The sequence below is a fragment of the Micromys minutus genome, assembly GCF_963924665.1.
Source record: "Micromys minutus genome assembly, chromosome: 1".
In the NCBI taxonomy this organism is placed as follows: Eukaryota; Metazoa; Chordata; class Mammalia; order Rodentia; family Muridae; genus Micromys; species Micromys minutus.
The window spans coordinates 25,937,230-25,951,236 of NC_137969.1; the positions used below are offsets into that span (position 1 = coordinate 25,937,230).

General features: G+C 49.9%; 1 protein-coding gene across 2 annotated transcripts in view; it reads right to left on the reverse strand.

The window, feature by feature from the left end:
• The window catches only part of RGS12 (regulator of G protein signaling 12), a 93,120-nt gene extending 82,239 nt beyond the window's left edge, over nt 1-10,881 (reverse strand). For both annotated transcript variants that reach the window (XM_080927391.1, XM_080927392.1), the window contains exon 1: nt 10,813-10,881. The gene's annotated coding sequence lies outside the window, so the exon portion shown is untranslated. The remainder of the gene's footprint in view (nt 1-10,812) is intronic.
• Nucleotides 10,882-14,007: the final 3,126 nt, after the last annotated feature.

Sequence of the window (14,007 nt, forward strand, 5' to 3'; positions counted from 1 at the left end):
TGCAAGCAAGAACAACACCACAATCCCAGAGGCCAAGCATCCTCAGAGACAGAGCTAGCTCCCCAGATGTCAGAGGAAGGCAGCCAGCTCATGGGGGCCCTGAAGAGAGCGCCCAAAACCCTGTCAAGGACATGCAGATATCAGAAGGTGCCATCTAAAGATAAAGTTATCCAAACGATAGCAGACCACAATAGATACTCTCTTAAGCCCAAACTGTGGGCTGGACAATGGTCAGCCATAGCACAGAGCAAAGCACAGGCAACCAGAGAGGCTTAGAGGCCCTGTGCCCCTGTTACGTAGGAGGAAATATGAGCTGGGTTTGTCCGCAAGGGGACAGGAGAACCCCTACCTCAGGAGTATGTTTGGGGTTGTCCAACTTAAATTGTAGGTTGTGTGAGAGGGAATTCTCTTCAGGAAACCCTGGCTGCAACTGAAATGGAAGGCAGGTGGCAGCATTAGTAGAATGTATGGCCTTGTTTGACTTTCTAAGGAGGGAGGAGCTAAGAAAAAGAAATCCAGAGAATAATGAAAGAAAAGCTGTGGCTATCAAAAGAAGGGGAACCTCCCCACCCCTGCCCCATCCTGCAACTCAAAAAGCATGTGTTAGGACAACTCAGCAAGGGGCCCCACTATCTCTATCCAGTCTTTAAATGAGCAGGCTTGGATCCTGGGAGAGAGCTATGGTGGGTTAACTGGTTCAAAAATTAGTGGGTCATTTTCTAGAGTCAAAGACAGAACTGTGAGCTCAAAAGTTTTGAGCAGAGAACATGGAAAAGGTCCCACAGAATGGGCAGAACAAAAGGACAAGAATGTGCCACAGACACTTGTGAGCAGACACAGAGCACTTCTGCAGGGCCACAACTGTATGATCACAAACTCCATGCCCAGTTCACTAACAATCGACTGGCCAGTCCTCACACAAGGCACTCGTGTGGGTGAGCATGGTTTTGCCTATTCCTAAACCTGTGTAAACCTGTGGTGACTGGAGGAGGGTGGCCAGGAAGGGCAGCACCTCCATCTCATCTCCCCATGCTGGACCCACACGAGCATCTTTCCTGCTCAGATGACTGTGATCACCAGCTAGTCTCTGCCTGTCAAGGATCAGCATCTGTACCAAAAGGCACCAGCTTTTTTGTCCCTTTGCTGGTAGCAAGGGACACTTGTGCCACTGTAGGGGAACCCAGGCCAATGTCCTTACACAGGCATTTTTCAGATTTCTCAGCCAAGTCATGGCCATTCCTTAGAAATGCTAAACACACTGTTGCCCTTGTATACTGTCCCTAGGTCGGCCCAATTTGAGACAGTTCAGTCAAGGATGTGAGCACCAAGAATCCAATAGACACTCATAATACTCTACAAACCCTTGCAAGTGTCATCTGCGTGGATGCCCCTAGTATCCTAGTAGGGCGTGGCTTGGACCCAAATGCCCCAAGGAAGTCAAGTACCCCCAATCTGCCTGTCTGAAGACTTCTTGTTCCCTTTCAGAAGGCTGTCTTATTGGGCAGCAAGTCCTGCCTGCCTTTCCAAGGGCAGCTTAAACAGCTCAAATAAAACAAAGAGCAGGCTGCTGTGCCCACATCTGTTCCACACACCCATATGAGAGCAGGGACAATGGGCCCACCCAGGGAGCTAACAGGGGCCACAGGTCCTGTGCAGAGAATCTAAGAAGGCACCAAGCCGAGGACAGGAGCATGCTGGCTGCACTCCTCATCACCTATTCACCTCACTCCCAGCCTCTTCTTGGAACATTGGGCCTGTCTCCCACTCTCCCAGGGCCACTATCAGCTCAAATCATATGGGCTTGCTTTCTGCCCTGGTGTACCCGCTCCTACATGGACCTGTGGCCAAAGTGGGAAGGTTTCTAGAGGTAATAAATGAGACTTGCCCCCCTAAAAACTCACATTATGACTTAACTCCTCAATGTAACAGTATTGAAAAGTAATGGGACCTTTAACACATTAGGCCTAATGGGAAATAACTGGGTCATGCATCCTATAAAAGTAGAAATGCTGGTCTCACACCAGTGATTAGTTCTCACAAGAGCAGGCTCTTAGAAACTGGTGGCTTCCTCTTGCTTGTGTTCCCATTTGTGGTGCTAGATCACCACAGGCATTAGACTGACTAGGGGTCAGTCAGAAAGGGCCACTCAAATTTGGAGAGTTACATGACCCTTATTGAGTATCCCAGTGTTGTGTATTTTTGTGACAGAAAAGGGTCTATGGCAGTGCCTTTAGTAGGCTCCTCATGATCTAGAGCACAAGGCACACCCCTGCCCAGAGCACGTGTTCTGCCAGCAGCTGATGAGCCAGAGAAAGGGTTGTTCCACAGTACTACTGGGAGACAGAGCAACCTTTAGGAGGTTGGGCCTACTAGAGGAAGCTAATATATGGTAAGCCTTAAATGTGTCACCAACAGTCTTACATTTACAGCCCCAGCTGGTGGCACTGTGTTGGGAGGCTGTGAAACTTTTAAGGTGTGGGACTTCACTGGAGGAAGTGGGTCCCTGGGGAGTTGGCCTGAGAGTTAACCTGGTTCGGTTCCAGCCTGAGCTCTTGCCTCATCTGCCCAGATATAACAATCTATCCTGTAAGTTCCCACTACCAATGATACCCAGCCACCATGCCTTCCACAAACAGCATGGAGGACTGAACCTCGTAAGCCAACCATGAGCAAAAAATCAACTTCTCCCCCTGTACTTGCTTCTGCAGGTATCTGATCACAGTCACAGGAAATATGGTGAGACAGGATGTGCCCTTGAAGGGGTATTGGAACCTTCGCTCCTTCCTGCCTGTCCTTCACTTTCTGGCTGCCATGAGGTAAGCCCCCCTCTGTGAGCACTTCATACAGTCTCAAGCATTGAAGTCCGAGGACTAAACACATATCCGTATCAATCATCCAGGAACTTGATGCACACACATTCAGAAGGAAACCAAACACCAGAGGACTGACAAACACCCTGGCATATTTCCCAGCTGCCCATAGCAACAGGGCCTTCTATCCTCCAGGAGAGGAAACTATAACTGCCTCACTCCCTACTCTCAAGCCCCTTCACTCATTATCCTGTGCTAAGCCCAATCAAACACCCCCACAAGTGCTATGAGGACAACCAGCCAGGGACACATGAGCTCTCCAAGTGAGGCAGAAGCACAGTGCTACAAGCAGACAGCACCCCCACTCTAGCTATCCATGGGGGTCCTAAGGTTCAGCAAAGCAGATAGCACTTCTATAACTGGTCACAACTCCAGTCAGGTCAGTAAGTAATGGAGGGGCCAACAATGCACAGGTTTATTAGAAAGGCAGGCAGGAAGTCCCAGCTAAAGCCCAGTTATGCCAAGGAAATGTAAAGAACTCAAGGCAGGAGGCCAACTGCCAGTCTCCTGTTCAGCACACTATTGCTACTACTCCCCTGGAACACTCCCCTGCATCTGTCTCCCCAATCCACACCCTCCTTACATCCAGCCCTACTCTGAGCAGTCATCATTCAATGGTGCCTACTGCTCCAGAGTTCCTGCTTCCAAGAGCCAGCTTCTGAAGCTGCCTTGATCTAAACAGACAGCCAGAGTTCCTCTAAAGGAACTCAAGTCATTGGAGTGCCAACAAGGAGATCCACAGATCCATCAAGTTTCTGAGAAAACGATATCATCAGAAACACTACCAGATGGAACTAAAGGGGCAGAGAGAGGGCCAGTCTCAGAAGGACAGTGGGCACTGGATCCTGGGAACCTTCCTAACAGGACAAAGGTAAGAAGTGTCTCAGCTGCATCAAGAACGCTTTCCAGATGGAGAGACAACACAGGGAAGGATACTGTCCTTGGATCTTGATGTTTAACAAGGAACTCAGCCCTTGCCAGTCTAGACTTCAGGGTGGCCACAGCTCTGAACCCATCCCATCTCCCATTCTTCACAATGAGCAGGAAGGCCTGCAGTGGTGGTGGTTTCACCTGACATTTGACCTGGGTATGGGTTGGTGGGCTGACACCTTGTGCCTTCTGTTTATTCTAAGGATTGAGATTATCTGCTCTCCAAGACTTTAGCCAGCCCCTCATCTACACAAATGCCAGCCCAAGTGCTGAGATCTGACCTGCTACTACCATGGGAGGGCCACTTTGTATGTAAGATAAGAAACACTGGGACTAGAAAATAACAGGGAGAGGGTGACCTGAGATGCCCATAACTGGGTCTCCTATTTATTCCACCCTTAGGAGTACTTTTGCCTTGGATGCAAAATGGACCTGGTGACTCACTTCCAACTACTAAAACATGGCAAAAGTGATGAGGTGTCACATCCAAGGTCAGGTTACAAAAGGACCGTGGCTTTCATCTCGCCATCCCCCTTCTCCCTCACTCTGAGAGAAATGTTGGGTTGTGAGCTTCCCTAAGGAGACACCCACATGACAGAGAGCCAACAAGATGGGAAGTCTGCCAGCAGGCGTGTTAGCAACCTTGGAAAAGGATCTTATGGGGCTGACAACTGCCTTGGGAGAGACTTGGAAGCAGTTCTCCCACCGAAGGTAGCTACATCCTAACCTGTGCAAGCCCTGGCCATAGAATCATGCTGTGTAAGCTGCTATGCTAGGGACAGTTTGCTATTCAGCAGTGGGTGACCAATGTCACAGAGAACACAAAATAAAAATGTCAACCCCTGATCTTTCACTCCACCATAAACAAACACACACATACCAGCACTGCTCACCCCTGGGAGGCCAGGCATGGGTAGGTGTTTTCAGACAGGTTCACTAAAACTGAGTCTGGGACAGGATGACAGACAGGGTAGCTGAGCTTCAACATCAGAAGCTGAAGTACTGGCCGGGAGTGACCACCACTGGACAACCACCTGATAGCTCATTATCCAAGTCTACTAACCATATTGACAAGTGAAGAAACTCAGCTCAAATACCACACTGTGGATCCAGACCTCCTCTAAGACAACTCTCAGAGTCTGCTGTAAGTCCTTGGCAGCTCATTTTCCCAATGTGTTTGGGAGCAGCTCAGCAGCCACCACACTGTCAGTGTGCCCAGAAGCCGAACAGTGCAGCAGGCTGCCTGGCTGAGCAAGCGTAGTGGCATTCTCCTCCATGTTCTTCATTAGGCAGGGTTCCTCCCCAGTCTCTGCAAAGGCCAGTCCTTGAGATTTCAACATTTCAGACTCCAAAAAAATCTGAGGCCAAGCATTAGGACCGCACAGACACCTCAACTCTACTCTTGCATAGCAGGCCCCTTTCCCCCGTCCCAGTCGGTCTTAACACTGACTGCTAAGAGGCAGCCTAGAAATCAGCCATTAGGAATTCCTTTAAATGGTGACTCTGAGTTCATCTAAGAATAAAAGGTTCCAAAGGAGAAAGAAGTAGGGTGGTAGAGAAGAAAGTGAAGACAGCCATCTTTGGCTTGCTCCACTTCTCCATATACACACTATCATCACAGCTGAAAAATACTGACAGGCAGAAGGATCAGAGGCGACACAGCTAGGCTAATGTCACAGCTGTCACATGAAACAAGCTTCAAATGCTGGCTGGGCTTAGATATCAAGCCTCAGGAGACAAGGCATAATGATCATGGGTGGCTTTTACAGCCTGTCCCCAGAGGATTCACAAGTGCTCAGCTCAGCTCCAGGTTTGCACCCTCCAAGTACAAGCTAAGCTGCCAAGCCCAAAGAGCAGCTTCCTACAGAAAGTAGAGCCAGGACTCTTTGCATACCCAGGGACCCCAGAACAGAAAAGACAGGAAAAGAAAATATCCAGAGGTTGCAGGTACCCGCCTCCAGGCAAGGCTCAACTCACACCTACCTGTTTTCAAATTTAGCAGCAAAGGTACTGTCTTGAAATGTAAAAGGTTTGTTTTAGTTTTGGAACAACTATCATTTTTCATGATAAAGTTTACAGCTAGCAAAACCCAAAGGCTAGCCTATTCACAGCAACAAATATGTACAAGCTCCCAATACTCAAGAAGTGGTAGTGTAAGATCACCAATGACTAAAACACTTAGAGGTCCAAAGCACATGGCTTCACATTGCCTAGGTTCACCAACCACACAAAGGGCAGTAGAAATCCCAGTGTCTGTATGCAGGCAAGGCCTCCAGCCACTCACAGGAGCACAGGCGAGGTAATGTGAGAGAACAGTGCCACAGCAGAGCTGGAGGGACATAGGAGTCAATCAGCAACGCCTCTTGGGATTCTACACTGTAGGACTACAGGACTACAGAAACCAGCAGTACCCACACATAGAGGACCCAGTTCTTTAAGCAGGGAAGAGAGCTATAAGCCATCGGAGCTAACAAAGACCTGGTTGAGTCAAGTCCACCTGCTGGAGGTCACAGACTTTCAAATGCAATAGCAAAAGCATACTAACCCAAGAAATCAGCAGGAGTAGCTGGCTTTCATCACTACCCATGACACCCACAGCCACCTGAGACCAGGGCTGGCCCTGGAAATGGTAGCCATCCCAGACCACGGTCAGTTAGCCAGAGGCCACTTGTCACTCACTCCTCTCACTCAGCACCAGCCTAGGCTGCGTTTTGGATAAGCAGAAGCCACAGTTTGTCAAGACAAGGATCCTCACTGCCAATGACTCTGTAGCAGCAATTCTGACCCCATAATCACAAACCACTTACAAATCTTTGAAATATTTAAGAGTAAGCCATGCTGATTTTCCATTTTATTTTTATTCGACCTTTCGTTCTTATCTCGACTTGATGTTTATTTCTGCTTGTGATTTTAAACCCATGCAAAGTGAGTCTTTGAAGAGAGATGACAATTTCACAAAAATGAGATGTCATTAGATGCCACATGAAAGAAAGCTTTTGGGCATCCCAGTGTCTTAAACACTACGCAGCAATATTTTCTCTGACAATTCCAACTATAAAGAGATAAGGCCATTCCCTAGTGTTCATAGTTCCAATCAAGGAACCAGGGGTTCCCCACTCCTAGGAGCAACCTGCCCTCCTGTTCCTAATTTTAATACAGTTCCCTCACAACTGTCTCCCTGCACCAAGTGCACAAAAACAGAAGAGTAACTTTCTAGAATTCTATACCCAGATAAACTAAAAAGGAACTATCCTATAAAAAGGATAGCTTCAAGATCAAAAGGGATGGGCTTTATGTTCTATTTCTTAGCTATCGACAAAAGTAGAATTTTAGCAAAATAAGGATGGAGCTGGGATCAGATGAGGAACCTGACACACAGGAACCCAACACAAAGCAATATAGCACAGGCAACTCCAGTTGGGACTTCAGAACAGACTGGAGCAGAGTCCTCCAATACCACCTGCTGTGGGGGTGGACTACATGAGCATGTAATGAAATCCAGTTTTGGTATATCAGTGACAGCAAGATCAATCCACAAGTGCATGATGGGAGTTGTACCCCAGGGTCCTGCTCAGCTTGGTGATGCCACCTGGCTTAACTAAGAAGTCTAGTAAGAGATGGGCTCAATACTTAAGGGCTCTTGATTCAATTCCAGTATCTACATGGTGGCTAATGGCCAACCATAACACAGTTTAGGGGATCCAACAGGCATGTACTTGTTACACAAACATGCATGTAGGCAAAATAATCACACATGCACACATACAATCTTTTTAAAAAGATGGGACTTGGGACTTGACGGAGACCTGAAGACTCTACCCACCTTTGGTAAGAATCAAAAAGGAATGTATCAAGTAAATGCTAAGAGACCACAGTAGAAATCTAAGAAAACAGGACACCTAGGGTGGTCCCTCTGGGGCTCAGCAAGTGGCACAGAATGCCACTGTTTGAATTTAAACCCATGAGTTAGTCCCCAACATAGCAGATGTCATGAAAGGAAAACTAAGACCATGGCTCAGAGATAGATGTGTGGTGTACAAAATATGTAGCACGCAATGTGCACACGCATGCGACTGCCTGAATAAGGAAAGGAGCCCTGGTTACAGAGCTGGGGACAGTGAGACCACAAGAGAAGAAGGAAAGGAAATAAAAGGATGAATGACATTTCCTTTCACTTTCATTTAACCCCAGACATTTAAGGACTCGGAGTGGGGTTACTAACCAGGTCAGTTCCTGCCTAGAACAAGTGACTTCATGGGAGAAGCTAAAAATCAGGAGCAAGGTTCCCATGAATGTGCCTATTTGAGCTTATTTACTTTGGGTTTGAGGTTTGGGGGCTTTTATTTAATTCTGCTTGTCATTTGTCGCTATTGTTGGTATCTTTGAGACAGCCCTGGCTGTCCTGAAACTTGTTCTGTAGACCAGGCTGGCCTTGAATTCAAAGATCCACCTGCCTTGATTTCTGTTTTCTTAATTATATGTATGTGTATACATGCTCATGAATGCCAGTGCCTTGGGAGGTGTTAGTTCTGCAGGGAGTTGTGAGCTTTCCAATTTGGGTTTTGGGAACCAAACATGGGTCCTCTGCAAGAGCAGTGTATACTCTTAACCACTGAGGCAATTCTCTAGCCCAGTAGTTTTTGTTGTTGAGGTAAGATCTCGCTAAGCCCATGCTCTGGCATCACACTCTCCATCCTCCTGACTCAACCTCCTGAGTGCTGGGGTGACAAGCAAATTTCTAGAGATTATAGTTTTCACTGGATTGTAAAAGGTGTGGGAACTACCACCTCCCTAAAGAGAATAGAATAAATGGATACTCCACACCCTCACAGCTGAGTGTGTATCGAGAAACACATCCATAGGGCAGTGAAACCACAAACTTTTGCAGTCTTTGGTATGTTGGACCCTTGAGTAGATCCATGTGTCCGACCCCAGGGAAGGTGCAGGATCAAGCTGTTCCTCATCGAGAAGGAGAAAACACTCCAGGGGCTTTGCAGATGTAAACTGAGGACTTTGAATCTCCTGGCAACCCTAAAAGTCCTCACAGATCACAGAGGGAGGCTTAAGACAGAAGAGAAGGCCACGTGATGCTGGAACCAAGCCCTGAGCTCAGGGATGAGACCAGTCTCCACCTGATATGAGAAGTAAGGAGATTCTCCCTGATCCCCAAAGGACATGTGGCCAGTGAGACCCACTGCAGACTTCAGGCATCCAGAGCCTTGAAGAATAAACTGCTGTTTAAGCCACTAAATTTAAGCACTGTGCAATAGCTCAGTAGGAAACTAAAACAAGTGCTGACTAGTAAGCGTTTGCAGGGTTTCCAGCAAACTCACAAAAAGAAAGAAAAGGGGAAGGGGGGCTGCAACTACCCTATACCATCATGCACTTGCTGTCAGAGCAAGGCAGGGAGCCCACAACTAAGCAGCACTTTCCCTCAGCCAGATGGGACCAGCATGCTGGGCCTGTCCCAGATACAGATGTCAAATGACAGCAGAATTAGAAATAAAGGGCTCAGCCTCTCCTACCTCTGGGATCCTGGCAGAAGCTACTCCAGCAGCCAGTTCACCAGACTCAGTATCACCTTTGTGACCACCCATCATCCCTTCCTCTGAGGTTGTTGTTCTAAACATAATGCAAAGAGTGAGTGAGCCAGCCCTTGACACAGGCCTCCTCCTGAGTGCCATGTAGAACTACAAAGTGCCTCCTGTCACGAGCTGGCACTCCATGATGCACTGCAATTTGGCCCACTCAGTATAAACCCTGTCTTCTCCAGACTCCTGCTCAAGGACTGGCACACACATGCCACCCAAACTCTGAGGGCCTTTCCTCAACTCTGGTAATTGCTGATCTCCTTGGCCAGCTCTCCAGTCTTTCATCTTTCCTGTCAGAAGCAACCCTCCTTCTTAGTCCCACTGAGGGTAGGCTCCAAGAAGGTAGGTTCATAGAAATGGCCTTACATCTTTTAAAGATCCTGGACACCTGTTTCCTGCCCTCAACACTTCTAGGTCCTACCCCAGAGTCTTGTCTAAGCCATTCCCCTCTATCCCACGACCTTCTGTGTCCCAACAGTGTCCCTGAAGCCCGGGTCCTGTCTGTTACTTGGTAATTGTCAGTCAACCCTCAAAATAAAAATGTGTAACGTTTTTAACTCCAGTTTTTCTGGAGAAATTGTTGTGGTGACAATTGTGCTTTCTTTAGAGACTTTTAAACTTAAGCACAGTCCCTTGATGCAAAATTGATTTTGCTCCTCTCCCCCCACCCACACACACCAGTTGCTTTCCGTAGGCTCAAACCTTCATTTCCAGTGCGACCTCCCTGATACCAGCTCTCCCTCCATCTATCTATCTATACACATGCCTGAGGCCATTTCAGGAACCTGGGCCCCTCCATCTGGATTCTATGGGTCAAAGCCCCTCTTGTCTACATTCCAGGGGTCTGAGCCCTAGCTACACATCACCCCTCCATCTAGACTCCACAGCTGAGCCCCCTGACTATACACTCGACAGTTCTGCACCCCACCCCCATAGTCTTCGGGTTTGGGGCCCCTATCTACATCCAGGGGTCTGAGCCCCTCTGTCTACACTCTGAACGCCCTTGTCTACACTTCCCAGCTCTAGCCCCTCCATCTATCCTCAATTGTGGGCTTCCCTGCGTTCTTGCCCTACATTTCCTCAGTCAGAGTCCTTGGAAACGGTCTCTGCCCAAACAATGAGACCGCTGGCTGAGTTGGACATTAAAGTCCCCTCACGGCCAGCCCGGCCGGCTTCTGAGCTGGGTCAGATCCCGCCCGAGTTCGGTGGGCTACGGCCCTGCGGAACCCGCACATCCGGCCTGCGCGGGACCCCAGCCTCAGCCCGCGCGGGCAAGTTCCCGGAGTCCCGCGCGAACAAAGAAGGCGCGGGCGGCGCCCGAGCTCGGCCCCACGGCCGCAGGAGGACAAGGCCGGGCCGAGCGGGGGCGCGCGCCAGGGAAGAAAGACGCGCGAGGAGGCGCGCCGGCCCCGCTCACCTACCGGGCCGCCGCTTGCTCCCTCCGGGCGCCCGCCGAAAGCATCAACGGTCACCGCCGTCGCCGGGCCGGGGGCGGGGCTCCGGGAGGGGCAGGGTCCGGCCCCTGAGAGCGGAGCTCCCACTCTTGGGGGCGGGGCCCAGGGCCGTGAGGGCGGGGCTCGTGGGGGCGGGGCTCGTAGGGGAGCGGGTCAGGCCGTTGTGCACTTAGGGACTCCGACTCCCCGGTCCAGCTTCTGGGGGCGTGGCTTCAAAAAGGGCGGGGTCCAGCCGGTTTTGGAGGGTGTGACTCAGGGTCTTGGGGTTGGGGTTCACTCGGGATCCACCAAGCTCAGGATTTTAGTGGAGTCAGGTTTGAGGGACAGCGCTGGAAGAAGGAACGGGTCAGGCCACTCGCTGGGCAGTGGGAGTCAGGAACCAACGGGGGGCGGCTTCTGGGGGCCGGGCTCTTGGAGAGCGGAGTCCGTCTACTTGACAGCGGCTCCGGGACAGGCGGAGTCGGACTCATAGCACAGAAGCTCACGAAGTAGGGACTTGCCCGAGACTGAAAACCTAACGGAAAGTTCAACTTTCAGGGCGTAGGGTTAGACAGAAGGGGGCGGAGCCTGGAGGCCGGGGCGGGACTTCCGCCTTGATCCCGCTGTAGGGTTGAGCTACCCTACTAAATCGCAAAAGCCCGGTGGGTTTCTGTTTTGAGTGGCTGCCTAGGGCTGAAATGGGTGGTCTATTTCATGTGCCGAGAGAGAGAAATTACTTCGTCCTCCTTCAAGGGACAGCTCTGAGATACGATGCACTTGTGAGGAAAGTTTTCCACCTGCCAGGAGAGGGTGTGCATTTGCGATGGAGAGAGGTACATCTGTCCTGTTATCCAGGCTGTGATGCTGTAGTTACACAAACTGGTTTTATAGTTAGTTCCTCGCCCGACATTTTCAGAACACTGGACTTTGTCTACCCCAAGGAGACCTTTCTTTGGTGAAGACAGACAGACAGACGTCAAGGACGGGATTCCCCTTCCCTTCCCACATTGACTTCCTAGCAACCACAGCTTCTTCAGAAGTTTCATTCCCAATGAGGCAGTAAGTGCTAAAGTACTTTCAGAAATCAGGCCACTGGGCGTTTTACTAAAGAAAAAGTTCAGTCCAGGAATTCACTGGCTGGGCCCAGTTTTTTTCAAATACTACCCCAACCTATTTCAAGCTTCTTGGACTTGAGATTAAATCATGAAAACCCCATAGCAGTAACCTTAAACACTCGCTTCCTCCCTTAATTCAGGAAATGTAAGTCATGACGGGTAGTCCCTCCAGTGTTTCCAGGACGGCAAGCCCCGCAGTTTTTTGGTCAGTGTGCGGCTTCCGTTCACTGCATAGGTAGATGCATTGGCTGTCGATGTGTCTTGAGTCGGAAGTGCTGTGACACTTGAAGCCAATGGCAGTAACATAGCCCTCTTTCTATGCATGTGGTACCAGCTCACACCTCTTTCTCTCATCTTGGCCTCAACAACCTCCAATCTCCTCAAAATCTCTATGCTCTTTCTCTCTTGGCCCCACTTCCTCCTCTACTGTCTTTTCTGCCCTCTTAAACATTCATTGTTGATCCAATCTCCAGCCTGCAGTCAACCCTGCTACTGAGCAGGAGGCCCTGCCCTCTTGTGTGGGTCACTGCTCTTTCTGCTTTCTCCCCTATCCCTTGGCCACGCTTCTTGCTTCCAGCCCTAGAGAGGCTGATAGTCCTCTTGTTGCCTGTCACCCTGACCACCTGCTCCCTGGTGAAACTTCAACTATATAAGAGCTAATGTGAATAAGCTATCCCAGGGTACAGAAAGAGAGGCAGAGACGGAGACTTTGAAGCAGATCCAGGCCACAGGGCCCTGCCTCCTGGAGCTGTGGGAGGCACCAAGAAGGGTGGAGCACAGCCAGCAGAGGCTGTGAAAGACACCCCGCACAGGGGTCTTCTCTGCCGTTCATTTCCTCCACACTGGGCTGGCCTCCAAGTGCCTTATAGATTTGATGCAGGGACAGAGAAGAAAGCTCAAGGAACAGTCTCCAAGCCTGGCTCCTCAGGCTGGTGAAGAAGTTATTCACAGTGTGAAATCTCTATTCCTCCAGCCAAGATGCTCCGTGTGGCCATGGATGGGCAGCTCATGTTGTCTGTCCCTTTACTCCCCCCCCCCCCCGTTGCCATCTTCCTGATTTCTGTTTCTCTTTGGTAGCACCTTTCTAAGGGCAAGCATGCGTAGCCCAAACCAGCCAGAAATCAGTCACCTATCTAAACTATCAGGCAAGGAGTTAGGACGTGGGTCACACAAGGAGCCACCTTGCTGGACAAGTTAAGTTGTGGAAGATGAGAAATTTCTGCAGATGGAGCAGGAAATGGCTGCACAGTTTACATGTTCGATGCCAGTGACGGTGGTGATGGTGCTGCTATGGGAACCGTGGGGAGGTTCCTCAGAACGTTACAAATATAACCATGTCATCTAGCAATCATGACTGCTGTGTTTGCATGGCAGATACCTGCTCCCAAACTCACCATGGCACTGTTCACAGTGGTCAGGATGTGGGACCCACTTATAAGCATGGGAATAGGAAAATGTGGCATACAACAGCATTCTATGCAGCCGTGAAACTGAACCGAAGGACATCATGCCTGCAGCTTCCGTTTGCCCTGCTGGGGCTTCCCATAAACTTAGCAATGTAGTGAAAGAACGGAGCCTTTGATCAGAGTGCCTGTCCAGCTGCCCTCCTGCCTTCCCCTAATCCCATTTCTCCTCATCTGTCGCTCCCCCATGGGCTCAACTCTGGGGGTGTCCTCTGGAACCAGCTTTCAACCCTCCCTCATAACCCCCCATAACTTCCCACCAGACTATGCCTATCACTGAGGGCCACATAAGCAAGGCAGCTGTGCAATGCCGCCCTCACAAAGCCACATACATACTCCAAACACAGAGATCCATCAAATGCTTCTGAACACTCAGCAGTACTGTGTGACAGCTAGGCCTTGGGGACACAATGTCCATGCAGGCAGCATAAGGCTCAAGAAGCTGCAACTAGCTGGCCAGCAGGTGTGATTGCCATTCGTGCTCCCGACAGAGGCCCTGGCTGGGGAGGAAGGACAAAAGTTGGGGCCTAGCACTATAAACCAGGGAGCAGGTTTGAAAACAGGTACAGAGGACACCCCATGAAAAGACTGTCAAAGGCTTTCTG